Below are 18,072 nucleotides of genomic sequence, written 5' to 3'. Positions count from 1 at the left end.
CATTGCTTTGGAGTAAACGTGCCATTGATTAGATCAGCTTTGTGATAAAGACCTGCAGCAAGGACGTTTTTAATCCTGCAGCCTTTAATCTAGGTGGTTCTGTGAGTTAGACGGGTGAGCCCATGGGGGAAGGCTCCCAGACCAAAGGCTGATTCCACTGCACCCTTTGACCTCAGAGTGCCATTACACTGAGGCTTTTATTTTGCAGAAAATCATGTTTGAAACCAAAGTGGCTCCCTGGTGGCAGCTTGCAGCCCTCTGGTTCTCCAGTGGGCAGCACCAGGCTTCTTTCAGCCTGTAGACACAATTGCTTCTGAGAGCTGTGGATCTGAAAGGGTCTAGCCATCCATTTACAACCTTAATTCATATTTAGTGTACATCTACTATTCTAAAGTATACTATTTTACTAAGGGAAGTATGTAGGTGAATATTGCCCATGTGATTTTTTAAGTGGCTTAAATTAGCTCGGGAGCTAAACCCTCATGAAACAAATTTTAATAACCACCCTATGACCTTGGAATATAACTGTCCAAGCCTTTTCTATGGTATGCCTTTCAATGTTTACTCCAGTGTGTATGCCCCATCTTCCAATAAGTTCTCATTTGACATTTTAAAACAATTCCACCTCGGTGGCATTAACACTGATTACATTTAATTCCACTGAGACCGTTGTCCTAGTCGTAAACAACTTACCTACTTCCTGACAGCAAACACCACATTAATGCAAGGTTTCTTGCAACACGTTTGTGCCCAATGTCAGCATTAATAATTCTAGATGGAGGCTGCAGCCAATTAAAGAAGTTGCCTGATGGAGGGACACCAGATGCCTCATATGTGAGACAGGCATCTCAGTGAAACAAAAGCATGAGGTTTTTTTTCTTTCTGGATAAGCAGCAGTACAGCTTGCCTTTTCGCTTTCTAAAATATATCTTGCTGGAGAAAATCCTTGCTCAATCCCATCCATTGCCTGTGCCAACACCACTCAGAACTGCATCATGGATGACAGTACTTCTGGTGGACTTACCATCAGAGATGGCCCGCCATCTCCGTGCCAAGCCTGAAGTAGCACCTTTAACGTCAGCGTTGTTCCAGGCTATTTCTGCAGTGCACTTTGTGATTGAACTACCTGGCTAGAGTATATTTCTCTTCATCTGATCAGTGTTTCCTGATCGTCAGTTCCTTCAGAGGTGGGCCACACACATTCAGCTGGGAACACCTGCATGGAGGAAAGAGCGAGGCAGAGAGCCCGGAGCGTCTGGCAGAACGTCACTGAAAACTCGCCCTGGTCGTAGGCTCCCAAGAACTAAACACGTTGAGCCTGCCTGAACGGAGCTTGGTGGGGGGGAAGGAAGCTGACTCTCACATGTGTGAAGGTTACTGATGCCCAGGAGATAATAGAAATGTTTAGCATGGTGCAGAGGGTAGCAGAGTAATGGGGCGAAACCAAGGGAGGACGTCCTGGAATTTAATATTAGAAATAAACTTCCAACCGGGGGTGTGCCCATCAGAGTATGAAATGGGCTTGTCAGTAAGGGAACTGGAAGGCCAGTTCTAGTGACATTGAGGAGATGGTTAGAATGAAGGACTGATGAGCAGGAAGGACTGGCAAACGGGCTGTGCCTTGGGGGAGCACTGAGCCCGGGGCTGCTGTCCAGGGATGTGGGTGCTTTACAGGGTGTCCTCCAAGCAGCAGGACAGAAGCCGAGGCCGACACCCACAGACCTGCCCCAGGACCCAGAGCTGCTGGGCCTGGGGTAGCTTCTCCATAGTCCTGTTCCTGAAATTGAGCTTTGAGTCACCCTAAGGCCATAGCTTCCCGAACTTGGCAGCCAGTGTTCCTCTGAAAGCCTCTTTACAACTGTCATGTGCCGGTACGGGTCACAACCAGGAATTACATCGACAGTCATAATGGGGGTGACTTTTATGTTATTTTATACTCTCTTTCGACTTCCCAAATAAATCACAGAATTGTCATTACTATTGAAACTTTTTCCTTTAAAACTGTAGTTCATTAAAAGTGCCCAGAAATGCCCCCTGCTGCCTCTCTGAGTCATCTCTTCGGATTTGTTCTTCCCCTGCAGGCAGAGAGATTTATTTCCATAGCAGGGGTTTCCAATGTCATGTTTACAGTCTTGAGATAATTTTCACCGGCTTCATGTACTGACCTGCTTTTACAATAGTCCTGTCGCAGTGCTAGTAGGCAAAGTGGTATTTTTGTAACAAGGTAAGAAGAGGCTTTTCCCAGCATGAGAGGATCCTCGTGCTCCATAGAATAGTGAGCCTGTGACCAAAGCTCCTTTTCTCTTTCATTTCTACAAATTGCCTAAAAAAAACCCTGCACGGACTGAGTGTGTGTCTGAATGCAAGGAGGCTGTGGTCCCTCTGGGGCTGCCCCTGGGTGAGGTCAGTAAGCTGCTGACTTCTCCTCCCTGCCTCCCTGCCTCCTTTCCTTCTTTTCTTCCTCAGCTTCTCTTCCTCCTCTTTTTCCTCTTGCCTTTTCTTCTAGGTCCTCAGCTTCTCTTCTCTGCATTTTTAAAAGCAGTGTACATGCATTGTTTTTAAAAATGAGAGGAAAAAACATGAATTAAACAGTGAAACCACCCTTTAATATATGTCTACAGGAAGGAAAGAAGGCCAGGGGAAGCAGCAAATAATAGAAAATTTATTTATTGTGTGGAGTGACTCAGGGTGGCCCACCTACGGCGTGGCAATGCCAGCGAGATGGGGCAGAACACCAGCAGGTGGGGGACAAAAAACTGTGAGGCCCGGATGGTCCAGAGGGTGACCACAGCCGTCTGCTCCCCCAAGGTGGCACTGCGGGCCAAGCAGGAAACCTTGGTTAAGGGGAAACAGTCAGAGGGCTCCCCTGGGAGAAATGTAAGCTGCCCGCTGGTGGGATAGGCCTGTCTCCAAGCATCACCTTCCCTCCCCCACACCTCCACAAGCTGGCCCCAATCCTGCTATTAGAATGTCATGAGCACACGGAGCCTCCTCCAGGGGTGTGCAGCCCCTGTCCTGGGAGGTCAAGCTCAGTGACCCAATGCCCACAGTCCACCTCCCCAGTCCTCCCAGGAAATGGCTGGGGTAGGAGAGGAGGAGGGGGCTGGGGGTAGCAGAAGGGAAAGGAGGTGCTAGGTAGTTTCAGGGGCTGGAGCAGACACGGGGTGGGAGGGGGCCGCAGGGGGGCACTAGGGACAAAGGAGTCTGAAGTGGGCTTGACCCAGCCCTGCCTCTCCTTGACGGAAGAGAAAGCGCCTTTTCTTTCCTTCTATTCCTGCTACATAAAAGTATTCTGCTCTCTACCCCTAGAGGAGTTCAGCTAGTGCTTCGACACTGTCGGTGGGCAGGCCCAGAAACCCAATCACCCGTGTGTGTGTGTGTGTGTGTGTGTGTGTGTGTGTGTGTGTGTGTGTGTGTGTGTGTCTTTAAATGCGGATTGTTTTTATTCATGTGAATTCTTTGCTAATCATTTCCAAGTCTTCATGGTGATGGGTATTATTTGGTGTATCCTTAAAATCCTTAGGGATGATACATGACCTTGGGCCCTACCTGGTGTACAGAAGCGGTCAATGTGATTCACAAATGTGGAGTGCCTACCACATGCCAAGCACAGTGCCGGCCAGGGCTGAACAGTGGAGCAGAGACACAGGGCCTTGGGGCTCAGCCACGGGCAGGGTAGGAGCCAGCACCTCAGCCTGGAAGCCACTCCCCCTTCTGCCCTTAGGCCTACGTGTATCTGACAAGGCACGATCTCCCGTGGGTATCCAGGCAGCCCCACAGGAACCCCCTGGGAGGCCGCAGGACATGGCTGTGGGATCAGGGGCCCAGTCCTGGGCCCCCTCACTGTGATTTGTCCGAGCAGCCACTTCCCTGGGCCTTTCTGCCTGTACAAACCTTCATCTGTTAAATGAACAAATAAACAAGTGAATGGGCCCGAGTCCATCTGTGCTCCCCACTCCTTGCTCGGTTTTACAGGCAGATGAAACCCTATCTGCAGAAGCCCTGTGACAGGGAGATCCGTCGCAGACCCGAAGGGGACATCGTAATGGCATTGGAATAATCAATCTAATACGCCTCTCATTTCTATGAAAAACACACTGGATTCCTTTCTTGGCATTAAAGCCCTTGTTTCCTCCTTCACACCTGCTTTCGGGGGTCTGGGGGGAGCTGCCCTCTTCCTTTTCTTGACCTCTGCCCACAAGAGCTCTCAGCACAACATTGGATTTGGTGGGCCAAACGTGTTCTAGCCTTGATTATGAAGACTACACACACATGAACCTCCAAAGACAAATGTTATTTAATTGGATAAACAACCTTTGTATAGTTTTTCTTCTCTGTTTTATTTCAAGGTACTGCTGATACTGTGAACAGGGCAATTTTTGAAAAGACTTTTATTTGAGTATGCATCATTGTGAAGGGCTTCATCCTGGCATGTACTAGTCACTTGGACATACTATGGAATGGGTAAATGGAAGACTGAGTTAATAAATTAATATTTAGGGCTCATTCTGGAAAGGCACGCCCTCCAGGATAATGCCAGTTCCCAGGCGCAATTGGGGGGTCTGGTGGAGCGGCAGCTCTGGGGCGCAGATATGTAGAGGCATGCTCCCTTCCTACCCTCTTGAGTGGATCCTCTTTCACATTACAGTGAACAAGTGCCCCCTTCTTCCCAGAGAGCAATTTGCCACTGATAAAGCAAGCTTGATCCATCCTCAATTCTCACCACAGGGCAAGTAGGCTCAGCCCCAAGGAAAGGAACCCAGTTTAAGGGATGGAAACCTGAGCTTCACCAAGGTTCCTGGTGGAAGCAATGAGCCTTCTGTAGGTCTACTGGTTTTTTTGCTATTAATATAAACTCTAAGACCTAGTATTTTAGATAGTTTCCTCTTTGCTATAGAAGGCCTCATGTGCCGGTGATTGCAAATCACATCTTAAACACGAGTCTGTGAAATGTGTTGAGTGTCCCTGGTGCTCCAGCCATGGTACTTGGCATTGGCGAGACAGGGTCAGCCAGCCACAGGGGGTCTGTCCTGGAGAAGTTGCAGTCCAGCCAAGCACATGGATATAGGGACCAACAACTTCTGTGGATGGGGCCCCCTGGGCTGTAGGGTGGTGGCCACTGACTCCAAAGGCTGGGAAGATGGTGCAGTAAGAAGGCAAGGACAGAGGCTGGGCCAACACTCTTCTGCAGCCCTCCTGAACTTGTCCCTTTTGCAGGTTAACCACCCCCAGTGGCTTCCTTCTCTATAAATGAGGATGATGTGAGTATTGGTCTCCAAGTATTGGGCAAAGTTGATCATTTATGCAATGTGCCTAGGACAGTAGCTCAAAGAATGGTAGCTGTCAGTCTTACCCATCTCATTGTACCGATCTGTGTTGACCCTGGAAGTGTAACAGAGTCACAGGCTGGGAAGTCGGCCCATGCTACCTGACAACTGTATCTTCCGCCATATGTGAGCCCATTCAGCAGGTGTTCTCCCAGTGCCAGCTCTGAGCCAGACCCATGCTGGGGGGCCAGACAGTGAGGTCTTACCCTCCAGCTCTGACGGAGCCAGTCTAGACGTTTGGGACCCATAAACGCCAGGGAAGCCTGAAGCGCGAGGCCTCCATGTTGCCTGGTGACAAGGTCCATCCTCCCAGGAGAGGTAAAAGGAGGTGCTTTCAAACCACAGTGACATTTGGACTTCTGTTTAGTGTGGAGTGGTAATGTCTAGAGAGAGAACAGCTCACGTCATCTCCACCCGCTTCTGAGTCATGGCAATCAGCAGGGGCCAGACTCCGGCCAGCCCCACGGAAGGCGCACGAACAGGGAGGGGAAGCCGTGTCTCAGGCGCTGGGCTGAGTCTGCGTTCAAGCACAGGGCTGCTCTGCGCCTTGTCACTGGCATGAAGCCAATATAGGTAACTGGCACCACTATGATGTTATGCTTCTAAAAGAATCTGGATGAAAAAGTTCCTTTTTGGGAATAAATTGTGGGTAAATAGCATCTGCTTAGAGCCTGGAAACCCAGTTTCCTTTGGTTTGTGTTTTCATATGCTTTGACAATGTGGTTTCCTTCTCTCCAAGAAAAAAGATGGAGAAAGTAAGTACAGGCTGACAACTGAGCGAGAGCCACAGCCCAGCTGCTCTCAGAGCCCTCAGTCACCTAGGGGTGCCACGGTTGGCAACGCAGGACAGAAATTATGTACAGGCAGATCCATTCCAAGGATGCCAAGCTGAACATTAAGGGGAAGAAAATACATATTTCACAATGGGGCTGATATTGCTGTCCTTCTGTACTGTAAATGACAGAACTGTAAATGAGGATGTTTTTGAGGGTTATTTCTACTTTGTCACCAAACTGAGACTTTGTGCTTGCACACCACCAGGCGAGGATGGCTGCTCCTGTTCTCTTGATGTGATTAGGGCTCATTCCCTAGCAACAGGCAGCAGGAGAAAGAAAGCTTTGCAAGCAGTGTCACCTTATAAATGCAGTGGGAACAGTGTCAACAACGAGGGCAGCCACAGAGGGGGGGGACACATGAGGCAGAGTGCCTCGCCTCACTGGCTTCTTGTCTGTGCCTGTGGCTGTAGGCAAGTAGTCCTGACTGTGTGGGAAGTCCCTTTGATTTGCTGAAATGGAGCACTTCATATTTTGTGTTGCAGATTAGCATTGCCATTCTGGATTGGTTCCATCAGAAGCGTGTTAGGGCTGTACTGCAACTTGTTTTCCTTATCTGTCCTTCTCAAAATCAGTCCATGAAGCAAACTGGCTGATCTGCTGTCCTGGACACCTCTGTGTGCTGGCTCAGAGCCTCAGTCTGGTGTTTAAAGGAGCTGAAGGACAGGATCTAGATCCTTGCCAAATCTAGGAGCAGGGCTGCCTGGTGCTTCTGGGCTGGTGAAGCCCCTTCATTCCCTCACTCCTTGGGGGCCAGCTCTCCTGGTACCAGGCTCTTGTATTTGTGACTTCTCCATGGATGCCATAGAGCTGGCAAGGAGAAGAGAGCTCTTAATAAATGAAGTCCGGGTACCTCTGGGTTTATAAACAAATCGAGAGTGCTATTTCCCACTCATAACACAGTGGCAGAGCAGATAAGAGGGGGAGAGCATTATTGTCCCCGGCCTGTTCCCTGGGCCTCTGTACTGCTTCCTTCTCTAGCTGCACTGTCAGAAGCCTCGGTGGGGATTTCCTCTGCCTGGCTCTCCTGGGGTTGAACAACAACCTATATGAACAGATTTTATGTTACGTTTTTTTCTTTTTCAAACAAAATGATTAACAGTGAAAGAGCTGGGTTTGGGGAGAAGCCCTTTTTAAAACAAACTATTGAAAGTAACTGATGAGCAGTTCAGTTTTACCAAACGTTTTTTTCCGTAACCCTTTAGAAACTATGTTCGAGCTGTACTATCGCCAAGTACCCCTTGACCTCTGCAACGTGCACTAAGGTAGAGAGTTGTCAGGGATAGAGTTCCTATCTGAAGGTACATTTTTGTCCTATCACATCAACGACCATTTCGCTTTCTGTTTGAAAGAACCGTGTGGTCCCAGGCATGAGGTTCTGTGGTTCAGGGGTGGTGTTGGCTACAGAGAGGTGATTTCACTTGCTCCGGGGTCGGCTACAGATTGTCTTAAGCTTAAATTGAGTTTAGAGCCTAATTTCTATTCCCAAATTAGGCAAGATGGAAAATGACATTTGGAAAAGTGTGAATGAGTGACTCATACATTCACTAAATATCAGTTCTGGAATAGTTAAATGGTACTGATTCACTTACCCATCTCTCAATAAAACATAAAGCATGAGATCCTGGTTGCTACACAAACTCACCAGACTGACAAACCATGGTCCTGGTCGAAGATACCCGAGGCAGATGTTGACTGGGACCTTTTACTGCTCCTCTAATAGGACTTCTATTGAGACAGTTTTAATCGTGGTGCATTTGGTGTCACTCTGGGTTTTCCTTGTCATCGACGGTTTTAAGTGTTAAGCAATGGAAAGTCTGTCTTATCAGTGTTCTTTCCGAGACAAATTGTAGTCAAGTGGTTTGGCTAAAGGGTTCGGACCCCTCTCCATTTCAGGAAACACCACGCTTATCGATAACTCACCCTCAGCGCTCTGTTCATGGTGCTTGGCTCACCTCTGTCACCATTCTGGTGACGAGGTGTGAAAGTGGGCATATATTCCACTTGTCACCCACGGCTCCACTTTCTTTTTAGTAGATCTTAGGTAAGGAAGTGAGAGGATATGGAGAGGATTTGAGTCCAGTAAATAAGAGTTAAATCTTTACAGATTTCTAGGCTGGAAATCAACAAAACAGGATCTGCTCACAGAAGTGGTTACACGTCAAACTAAGTATAGACCGGAGATAAATCTGACAACCCCTGACATCTTTAAATGTCAAATCCACCGCACATCAAGGATGACATCGTACCTAATGATCGAACTCCCTTTAAAATATGCTTCATGTAAATACATTTTTGTGAAACCACAAGCTGTTTCTCTCAGTTTTGTTTTCAGCTGGCTTTGATAAAAAGATTGGTTGGCATCCTACAGCTAATTAAACAGCTTTCAACCCAACATCAATGAAAAGGTTTTAGACTCAGAAATGTACTACACTCTTCATAGTCCAGGGGTATTCACAATGCTTTTTTAAGTGTGCTAACAGGCCCTGTTAGGGGGGAATTATTTAGCTCTAACTGGAGTTTATAACCAAAATCATCTATTTTTGATGGGCTAGACCATTGTCTGATCTGTCTTTGTCCATTCACCAGACCACCCACACCGGGGACTTGATTCACACTAACAAGAAATGTCATTCATGTTTCTGTATCACTGAGATATACTAGTATTTAATATACCACACATTTCTTATGCTTGTTACGTATTTCATTTTGTGACTAGAAAGAAACTAAAGCTTATTTGTTTTTGCTTTGTGGAGAACAGAAAATGACATTTGAGAGATCCTTGTTTCCAGGTCAAGAATTCTGAGTTTCTGGGTTCCTCTCACCCTTGTCTGTCTGGCTTATTTTTGCTTTTTCCAGTTGCAGTTATTTCTAGATTCTGGAAAATTGTTACTTGCTTTACAACAACAATAACAACAAAATACTTGGTCTTCTCATTTTACAGTTGGACCTGCCCTAACCCATAAAGGCAGATTGCTCTAGCAAAATTCTTGTCATCATTTCATACATGATAAATGGGCTTCAAGTAAAAAAGGTGTATGTAGCAAATGGGAGGAAAAATCTATTTTACTTACACTAGGAGTGTCTCTCAGTCTAACAATGGTATTTTAAAATCTTGGTGTTAACAAATACATGTTGTGAGAAAAAGGAAGAACAAATTAGCTAGTTGCTGTGAGGTAATTGTGCTGAGAGTCTTGATTTTTAATGTGGAAGAGTTCACATTTTGATTTATGTATTTGCAAAAAAGATGGGAATTTTTTTGGTGCTTTGAGTATTTTTTCAATGAAAGCTCTTGTACTGTACCACTCTGCTCTTAAGAAATTCCCAGGTCACAGATACAGTTGAGAGTGAACTTGAGTGTGTTCCGTGAGCTCGGCCTTTTTAGTTGTGGTAAAGCAGAGTTAAAATGACAGCAGTTATGAAGAAAGTCCTCCAAGACCATGTCATGTTCCCTCTTTCCAGATGACTCAAGTCATCATCATTTCCCAAGTCCTACGTTGGGGGAGGGATATGCGTGGTTTAGCAGAGTGGCAAGTATTAGTTAAAGTCAGGCTTTTTCTGAAGGTGAGCATTCGATTATGCAGTGTGAGAGTAAGGGCAGATATTCTGGGGCAAAATACTCAGATAGAAAATGTCTTGAAGGAACAGATTCAGCCGATTACTATAGCCTTCTTAGTTCCTTCATGTTTAATTGTACTGTTCACTCAAGGTTTTGTTTGTTTGATCTTAAATACTGCTGTCTGGCTAAGTCAGACTACTTGCTTTGGAGTTACTACAATAGTCCCACAAGGTCAAATGGGAACAGAAAAACCTGACGTGTAAATTCTGAATCACATTTTAGGTCTGGTGTCAAACAAACTAACACATTGTCTGGAAGAGAAGATGTCACTAGATTGATATTGCCATCAGTTTACCAAAAGCAATGCCTCTCCCTCTCACTGAGAATATTCTAGACTGAACACAAGTGTGTCTCTCTGAGCCTTATCAGGGATTTAAAATTTCTCATGCTAAGTGTTCTGTCCATCCATTTCTATTTTCAGTGTTGTTCCTGAGTTTTGTGGTTGTTTGTTCTTTTCATTGTTTATTTGCTGATAAACAATTTATGAAGAAAATCCACTTTCAGAAGAAATGAGAACTTCTTCTCTGTGGGTGTTTCCTTTCTTACTTCTTTAAGAATTTTCAAGTATGAATAGGTCATGAGAATACATATTTGTGCAAAGATTGTGTGGGGGGAAGAATAAACTAATTTTTGAATTGTTTGAAATCAGGGGAATACTGGGCTGAGTCCTCTGGTGTTTATCAAATTCTTCCTTAGTTTAATTAGCCAAAACACTGAAGAGTATTTCTTCCTAAGATAGATGTTAAAAAGTTTAGCTTTTCTAAATGTAAATAGCAAGGACTAATGTTCTAGGTATTGCCTGAAAAATCTAGAAATGTCTGCAGGGGGTTGTGAACAATTCTGTCTCTTTATGGAGAGTTGTTTGGGCTTTTTAGAAACTCATTAATTTGATTTTAAGTGCCTGAGTGTTATCAGGAAAAGAAGCTTTAGAAAATGGTTTCAGAATGTGTCATTTTCTCCTTGGTTTAATCTGAGATAATGTGTGGGCATGCTGGTATTTTAAAAGGCTAAAAATGTTGTACATATTTCTGTGCCTTCAAATATGAAATAGGATTGCAAAAGAGGAGAGTTTTTCTTCAGTCTTCTGTCTGAAATACTGCTTTTCTTCCAAATAGTATTACTTGGATTTTCAGCAAAAGTTCTCTCAACCTTTTCCCATTTTCAATTTGTTGTTGTAATTTAGCAGAAACAAAATTTAAAAAGCCATGTCAGTTTTCTATCATTTTGATCTTAATATTTAATGTTTCATAAAATAAAATCTTGTGTTTCATTTTAACTAGTTTCATTATTTTTTTTTTTTTATCAAATGATTTGCGGGTAAGACTTGCCATTCGGTTTCAATATTAATATATAAGATGAACTACGTGGGTGTCATTTATTTTCAGTAGTAAATAACTGTTTAACTGATTATTTCACATTAGCCTAATTCAATCGACTCCTTTAGAATTTGCTCTGCATGTTCAAACAATATTTGATGTGTGTAAGGTAAAATACAAATGACGTGGTGTTATTAAGAGCAAGGTTTTATGGTGTCGTGGTGGTTCAGAATTGGGGAATGTCATGTAGTTGGTTTCAAAATCCTATCAGTGGGTTAATCATTAATTATTCTCTTTTCCAAGAAAGTCTGATGAGGTTGTTCCAGAATTTGAATTTACTAGAATTCTTCTTTGAAAAATCTTTTATGTGTGTATGTCATTTTAACCTACTTAAAAGGGGTTAATTTAAAAAAGAATTAGGTACCTTTTCAGTTTGCATTGTGGCTTGTTCAATTTCTCATAAACTGTATTTGGTAGCTAAAATGTTGAAAGCAGTTTGGGAACAAAATGTCTGCTTAAACCATGACAAAATTGGCCACAATTTGCCGATTGGGCTGATAACAAAAGCCAGCAACACAAAATAGGTAGAAAAACAGTTTGTTCGGTGATGTGAGACCACTGAGTCTTTTTGCATGGTTTTTTTTTTCGGTTTGATGTTTATGTTGTGCTGGAAATGAAGAGTTATTTGCTCACCCTTAGATTTTGATTAACCACTTCATCTAGTGAATTTCTTGTAAAACTTCAGGAAACAAGCTGTTCACCTGGCATCTGAGACACATCTGAGTTCAAATTCAGCTTTGCACCTAAACCCCACATTTCATCTAGGCTCCACCTGGTTGTAAATGTCTCAGAGCTCTTAATTTGATCTTTTAAAGCAGCACTTAAATGCCGTTTTTTCCCAAGCCTTCAACATTGAATTATATGGCTGTTACTACATTTTTTCCAAGTATAAAACAAAAATCATAGTTTGCAGTGTAAAAGGTCTCTACTTGAGCATACAGTTGACAAAAATTTCAGCAACTAAAAGTACAGATGGACTCTCACATTATCTTCACAAGGTGTAAACAAATATTAATGTTTTACATGAGACAATACATTTTTTTCAAGCAATAGAAGGAGATAAACAGCTCTCTCCTCTCTGCTGTTTTGACTTTTCAATGCCTTGAATGCGTGTGTGTGATGGTCTAATTTTTTTTTTTTGTCTTAAAAATCAGATACTCCAGGGCAATAATTAGGATGAGGTTTATGTTTCTACTTACCTAATCTTTGTTTTCACAAATAAATACAAATAACTCAAACTGAAACTTGATGGCTTTGGTGATAATAAAATAGCAGCCACGGGGAAATTTTCTTCATTTTAATGTTCTTTCACAACCCACATTCAGTTTCGGTAGGAAAATTATTAACCTTTGCAACAGCATGCTAAAACATGGGTTCACAAAAGACTCCTGAGTATGATTTGCAGGTTTTGGTTCTATTTTGAGATTTTTGGTGTGCAGAGTTTTTTCTTTTTCTTTCTTTCTGTCTTTCTTTTCCTTCTTTTTCTTTTTTTTTTAAGACCAATGGCTTTCTTTGACAGCGATAGTAACGACTTGAAATCCTTTTGTTCATATCTTTTCAAGGTGTGCACGTTTTATAGTGTTTGTGTTTCTTTATTATGGGGAGGCAGGATTTCTATTTCCTATTCTCCTACTGTTTGATGCTATGAAAAAGGAAATGTTTCTTAGTCTCACTCTTTTGCCTCATTCTAATTCTTGGGAGGACATTGCTGGTCCTGTGTCCCCATTTTTAGAAATCCAGCTGAGCTACATTTCAGAGAAGGCAGGGGGCCCTGTGTCAGACACCTGACTTGACTCCTGTCTGCCCTGGGGGACTTCACAGCAGGTCCCACCAAACCAGAGCTGGAGGGCCCAGTGTGGGCTTCCTTTCCTGAAGGTCTGTACAGCCCCAGCTTGGGTGGAAGGCCTGGGAGGGTGGTGTCTCCCACAGTGACGCCTGCTAGGGCTGCACTTCTGAAATGGGCGTGGGGGCAGATGATCAGGATCTGCTGGCTCCTGTGTCCTCCCCTGAGTGGAGGCGGGTGTGTGGGACGATCTCGGATGCCAGTTTCCATTCCAGGTGGCTTTTCCTCCACGTCTGGCTGGGACGGCCATACCTGCAGGGAGGGTCCTGGGTGGGATGTGGTCCCACCACATGTCCTGCCCTGTGTCTGGCAAGGCTGTGCCTCGTGACTCACAGCCCCCTTCTTTGCTCTCTCCCCACCGTTTGTAAGACCCCACCCTGACCCAGGGCCCTACCCCTTCTGTCCCCACTACCCCTACGAAGGGGAGAAGGGAGGCCGAGGATGCCCATTTTGTCTGGGTGTGCACTCCCATCTCCGCCACCTTCAGCGCCACGGCCTGGGTCTGTGTTCTTCTTCTTTTTCTCCTCATACTTCCTGTGTGAGGTTAGTTTTTTTTTTTTACAGTGATAAACAAACTATTTTTTTAACTTTTTTGACTTGGGCGTCTGCTGCCTCTCACCTGTCCGGTTTTCCCGGTGCCCCCCACCTGGGCATTACCTGACGTCGATGTGAGCAGAGCAGGCTTTGTTCCCACCTCTCTTTCCCGGCGGGCAGGATGGAGGGTCAAGCTGGTGCAAACTTTCTGTATTCTCCTGTTTGAGAAAAATGACAGCATGGCTCATTTATCCTCCCCAGGCAAAGCATAGGGAGTGCAGGGAAGAGGAAGCCACAGTGGAGGGTGTAAATATGGCTATGGGGCAAATGTGATGACTAGGGAAAACTCACTGGTGCCACTTGGAATCCTACAGGAACTGAGCCCTTTTCTGTGCAGATGGGAAGCACCAGGAAAGGAGAACCAACTTTTCTCCCCTGTGTCCCAAAGGTCTTGTTGAATGTCTCGGGTGGCTTCTGAACTGCTCACTCTTCCCTCCCACCATGGGGATCTCAGGAGAGAGCCACCTGCTGAGGAGCTTGAGTCCAGTTCAGTAAACTGAGAACTTCAGTAGATGGCCAGCCTCCAGCCCCAGTGGTCATGAGGGATGGAGCCCGTGGCCCCATTCCAAGAGTGTCACCAGGACCGTGAGCCCCACTCACCACGGCCTGCTTCTGAATCACTCATGGAAACAGCCGTCCCTGGGCCCCACCCCCATAGTTTCCCGTTTAGAAGGTGTGGGGTGGGGCCTGAGGATTTGCATGCCTAACAAATTCTCAGGTGATGTGGTGCTCTGGTCCAGAGGCTCGTATTGAGGACCACGGGTCAGGGCCACGGGCCACGGGTGGTTGGAACACCAAAAAGACCATGTGTCACAGATCCCACTGTGTGTCTCTGTTGCTCCTCCAGTGCTGAGGAACCCTCCATGTGTTCCAGCACAACCTTAGAGGTGAAACCAGCCTTTCAGAGGGCCCTCTGCATTTCTAGTAAGTGTAGAGCAAAGTTACCTATAATTTTCGCTTTTCACAAAGTCATCTGGACTACAGATCTGCTGAAATGTTTCTGAGGTTTAGTTCTTTGAAAAGTGGGTTTTATCTCACAGGTAGAGAAAGGGGCCAAGGTGAGGGCATGGCGTGACTGGGCCAGGAAATCATCCAGGAATGGCCAGCCCCTGGGCTACCCTTGTCTCTATTTCCACCTTCGGTACAAATGAAAGGAGATATTTAACAGGTACCTTTCTGTACCAAAAGGTGGGCAAACCTCCAAGACCCTCAGGATGTCAGGGCATTTGAGTCACCTGTGAGCTCCTGTTCATCCCAGAAGGTGGCAGAGCGTCACAACCAAGGGGCCAGAATGGAAGCTGGGAGCCCCCCTTATCAGCTGGTTGCTGAGCTCCCTGTTGCCTCCTGGGTAAGAGAGGATCCTAACAGCACCCACCTGAGAGGGCAGTAGGATCCCGGGCTGTGCAAGAGCATGCAGAGTGGCAACTGGCATGTGGGACGCGCCGGGTAAGCAGTGGCCAGGAGGACGGGGTGTGTTCTGGGGCAGCCCTCACACTCTGCTGACAGGGGTTGAAGGACACAGAGTCCTTCTGAACCACACGTAGGTCTGTATTGATGCGTGGCACGCTTCTCAAAAACTGCTTCTCAGGGGAGGTCCCCTCAGAGAAAGGTTCTGTATCTGCTCAGGGTTATGTGGCTTGAACTCTAGAAATGCATGCGCCCCTTCAGAAACAAGGTAAGGGGGGGCCCTCAAGTGTAAGTTCCTCTCTCCCCTGCCCTGACATCTCCAGCAGCACAAACGCTTAATAATTTACACAAAGGACCCTTATCACTTATCCCTGAAGTTAGCTGTGATCAGCCATGCGCATTTTCTGAGTGTGCCTTCTAGGTTTAACTTTCTGAGAAATGATGACGGTGGACTCCCGAGAGCTGAACATCCTGGTGTTGAGAGCACACCCTATCCTCCTGGGCACTGTTCCAAAATCTCAAAAAGTGGGCTTTCAGAGCTGTCAGGTCTGATGTCAGTGCCTGGCTCCCCATTTTCCCCAGCCTGATGAAGACCTCAGCGCAGAACTGGCTCAAGCGTGTGTTTTGCATGGGGGCACCTGGGGGCTCTGGCCTTCCAGCAGTGAGGTGTCACCAGTGCCATGGTGACAGCAAACAGAACTTTACAGTCTTTGCTTCACCGAGTGCCCTGGTACCCAACTACCCTGGAAGCAGAGGATTGGATGGAAATGAGGGGTAAATTACCCAGACCAGTGACCAGAGCCAGCCTAGGGGTGGATGTCTGAGCTGCTGGTTCTCCCCGCTCTCAGTTTCCCATGCTAGGAGACTTCCTCTGCCGTGAGGAACAGAAAGGATCTGATTTGGGATCTAGCCTGGGAAGCACACAGGAGATTGCCTGGGCTACGTTTCAAGTCCTGCTCATATTCACAGTGTGATGTGTGTGACCCGGAGGCCATCCTTCAGATCTGAGGGAAAGCAAAGTTGTGTGCTCACAGTGGGGAGAGCTAACTGGGATCCCTCGAATACTGGAGACCAGCAGGAACAGCATAGCTTAGACAAGCTGGGAGTAAGAGTGAGGGAGGAACGTGTGGCCAGAAGCCACTCTAGGACTGTGGCAACATGGGAAAGGTGTGTTCTCCACCCACTCCCAGCATGTGCTGGTCTATGGGAAGCCATATGTGTGATTCGATCCAATAAGGGCAGATCTTTTAAATTTAATGGGTGGACGATCTTGGGTTTCTCCAATCATAACTAGACAGCCAGGCCAACATGGGTCACTAGGGATTTGGTTTATCTATGCAAAAGTTCCCAGACTTGCTAGCTCAGGTCTTACTGTAGAATTCAGAATCTAGGGATTAGGTAGGAGAGACCCAGATCTTGGTCCCAGCAGCTTCCCTTCCAATGTGGCCTCAGGAAGACTGCTGGCCTCCTCCCTCTGTGTGCCTGCAAAATGAAGACTGACCAGATGATCCTTAAGACCTGCCTACCTCCTGCTCTGTGAGTTTGGTTAAAGTCATGGTCGGGTGTTCCATTCAGAAGCCTGCCTGGTTGATTTTTCATCCCACTTGGAAGTGGGTCACTGGAGAGAACAGGTTTCTAAGCTGCCTGTCTATTTTGATGGTGAAACTTAAGGGACCAGGTTTCCCCTTCTACCCATGTTGGCCCCTGATGCTTTTCTTAGTTCCTGTTTCTCTTGGCCCACCCAGGAAGGCACTGCGTATGAAATCTTGGGCCCAGATTCCAGATTTGAAGTCACGTTAGAAAATGCTAGCTCATGGGACACAAATCAGGAAGCTGGTTTTCCCAACAGACCTATGTGGGCAGTGTTCTTGCCAGAATGCTAGATAGCACAAAGCCAGGCTCATCACTTCTCAGAAAGCCCCTAGCAAAGGGGGCCTCGGAGAGGAAAAATAAAGACTGCAGGAGTTTGTGTGAATCAGCTGATTCATGTGCTCAGGACATTAGGGGAGAGGGATGGGGGGAAAATAATATAGAGTTTCAAGAAATAAATACAGACTGTCACAATTGCCATGGAGTTCCAGGACAGCAAGGACTGTAAGTGTTAGGGAAATTTTGATCTTCACCACTCAACCTCAACCTTACCGGCTGGCAAAGGCCAGTGTGTAAAAAGGGTTCTGCTCCAGATATGGTTGGGAGGCACACAATAAACTAATTTGAACAGCTTTGTTTAGTTCCAAACCTTGTTGGGGTCTTCTGTGCGCTACTGTGCACTGTGAATGAGCCTCTAGGGCAAGGATGGAGCTTTTCCAAAATCGTGTACCCACTGCCTTTTTTATAGAGAATTTTGTGCTGTTAACAAAAGTCAGGAAATGGAGGACAGTGGCAGTTGGTGGCATCTTGGGCCATGTTATATGTAGAGGGGACAGCAGAGTACCCAGAGAAGCTCTGCACAGTCGCCCACCGCCTGTCCGTCCTCTGACCATTAGTGTGTTGTTCAGAGACAAAGGCTGGGAGTAGTGGGAAGGTGTGGATCTGACCTTCCTCCCGTGGCTGTGCTGTCTCTGGTCCTTTCTTCCTCTCCTCTAGGGTGTGAACAGCAGATTTTAAGCAAAGCTGGCTTGTAGGGCTATAGTTTTGGGGCGGAGGTAATGGCCCTCTGGATTTCTGAATCGACCTGCCCCTGTCTGTCTTTGGAAGTTTCCCTTCACTTCTTTGGGAGAACTGATTGAGCTTCCACAAACTATGTGCGTGCGTCTGGGAACCAAACTTACTGGTTTTGATGGCAGAGAAACTTTGATTAGAATCATAGTCCTTGGAGCTGTTCCCAGCAGCCCCATGCTGTCCTCAGGGCCTTTGGTCAGGGGCCCCCCTTACCGCCTCTCCTTCCCTCCCCGTTGCCGAGGCTGCTGGGTGCCAGCTGGTCTGCTCCTGAGGCTTTGAAGTACCAGGGAGGCCAGCTCTCCTGGGATGGATGGGGAGAGGAGAGGAGACCAGAGGTCCAGCCGTCATCCTCCTTGTCCATCCTCGTCAGGCTGCCGCTCCACGATGACCCGTCTCATGTCTCTTTGGACCC

At 46.3% G+C, this 18,072-nt stretch overlaps 1 long non-coding RNA gene across 10 annotated transcripts in view; it reads left to right on the top strand.

The window, feature by feature from the left end:
- LOC108394829 (uncharacterized) overlaps positions 1-18,072 on the top strand; it is a 269,317-nt gene that overhangs the window by 41,936 nt on the left and 209,309 nt on the right. The gene's annotated exons all lie outside the window — the stretch shown is intronic.

Source organism: Manis javanica, chromosome 1, assembly GCF_040802235.1.
Source record: "Manis javanica isolate MJ-LG chromosome 1, MJ_LKY, whole genome shotgun sequence".
Taxonomy (NCBI): Eukaryota; Metazoa; Chordata; class Mammalia; order Pholidota; family Manidae; genus Manis; species Manis javanica.
The sequence above is the reverse complement of the archived record's forward strand: the minus strand, read 5'-3'. Positions and strand labels throughout refer to the sequence as shown.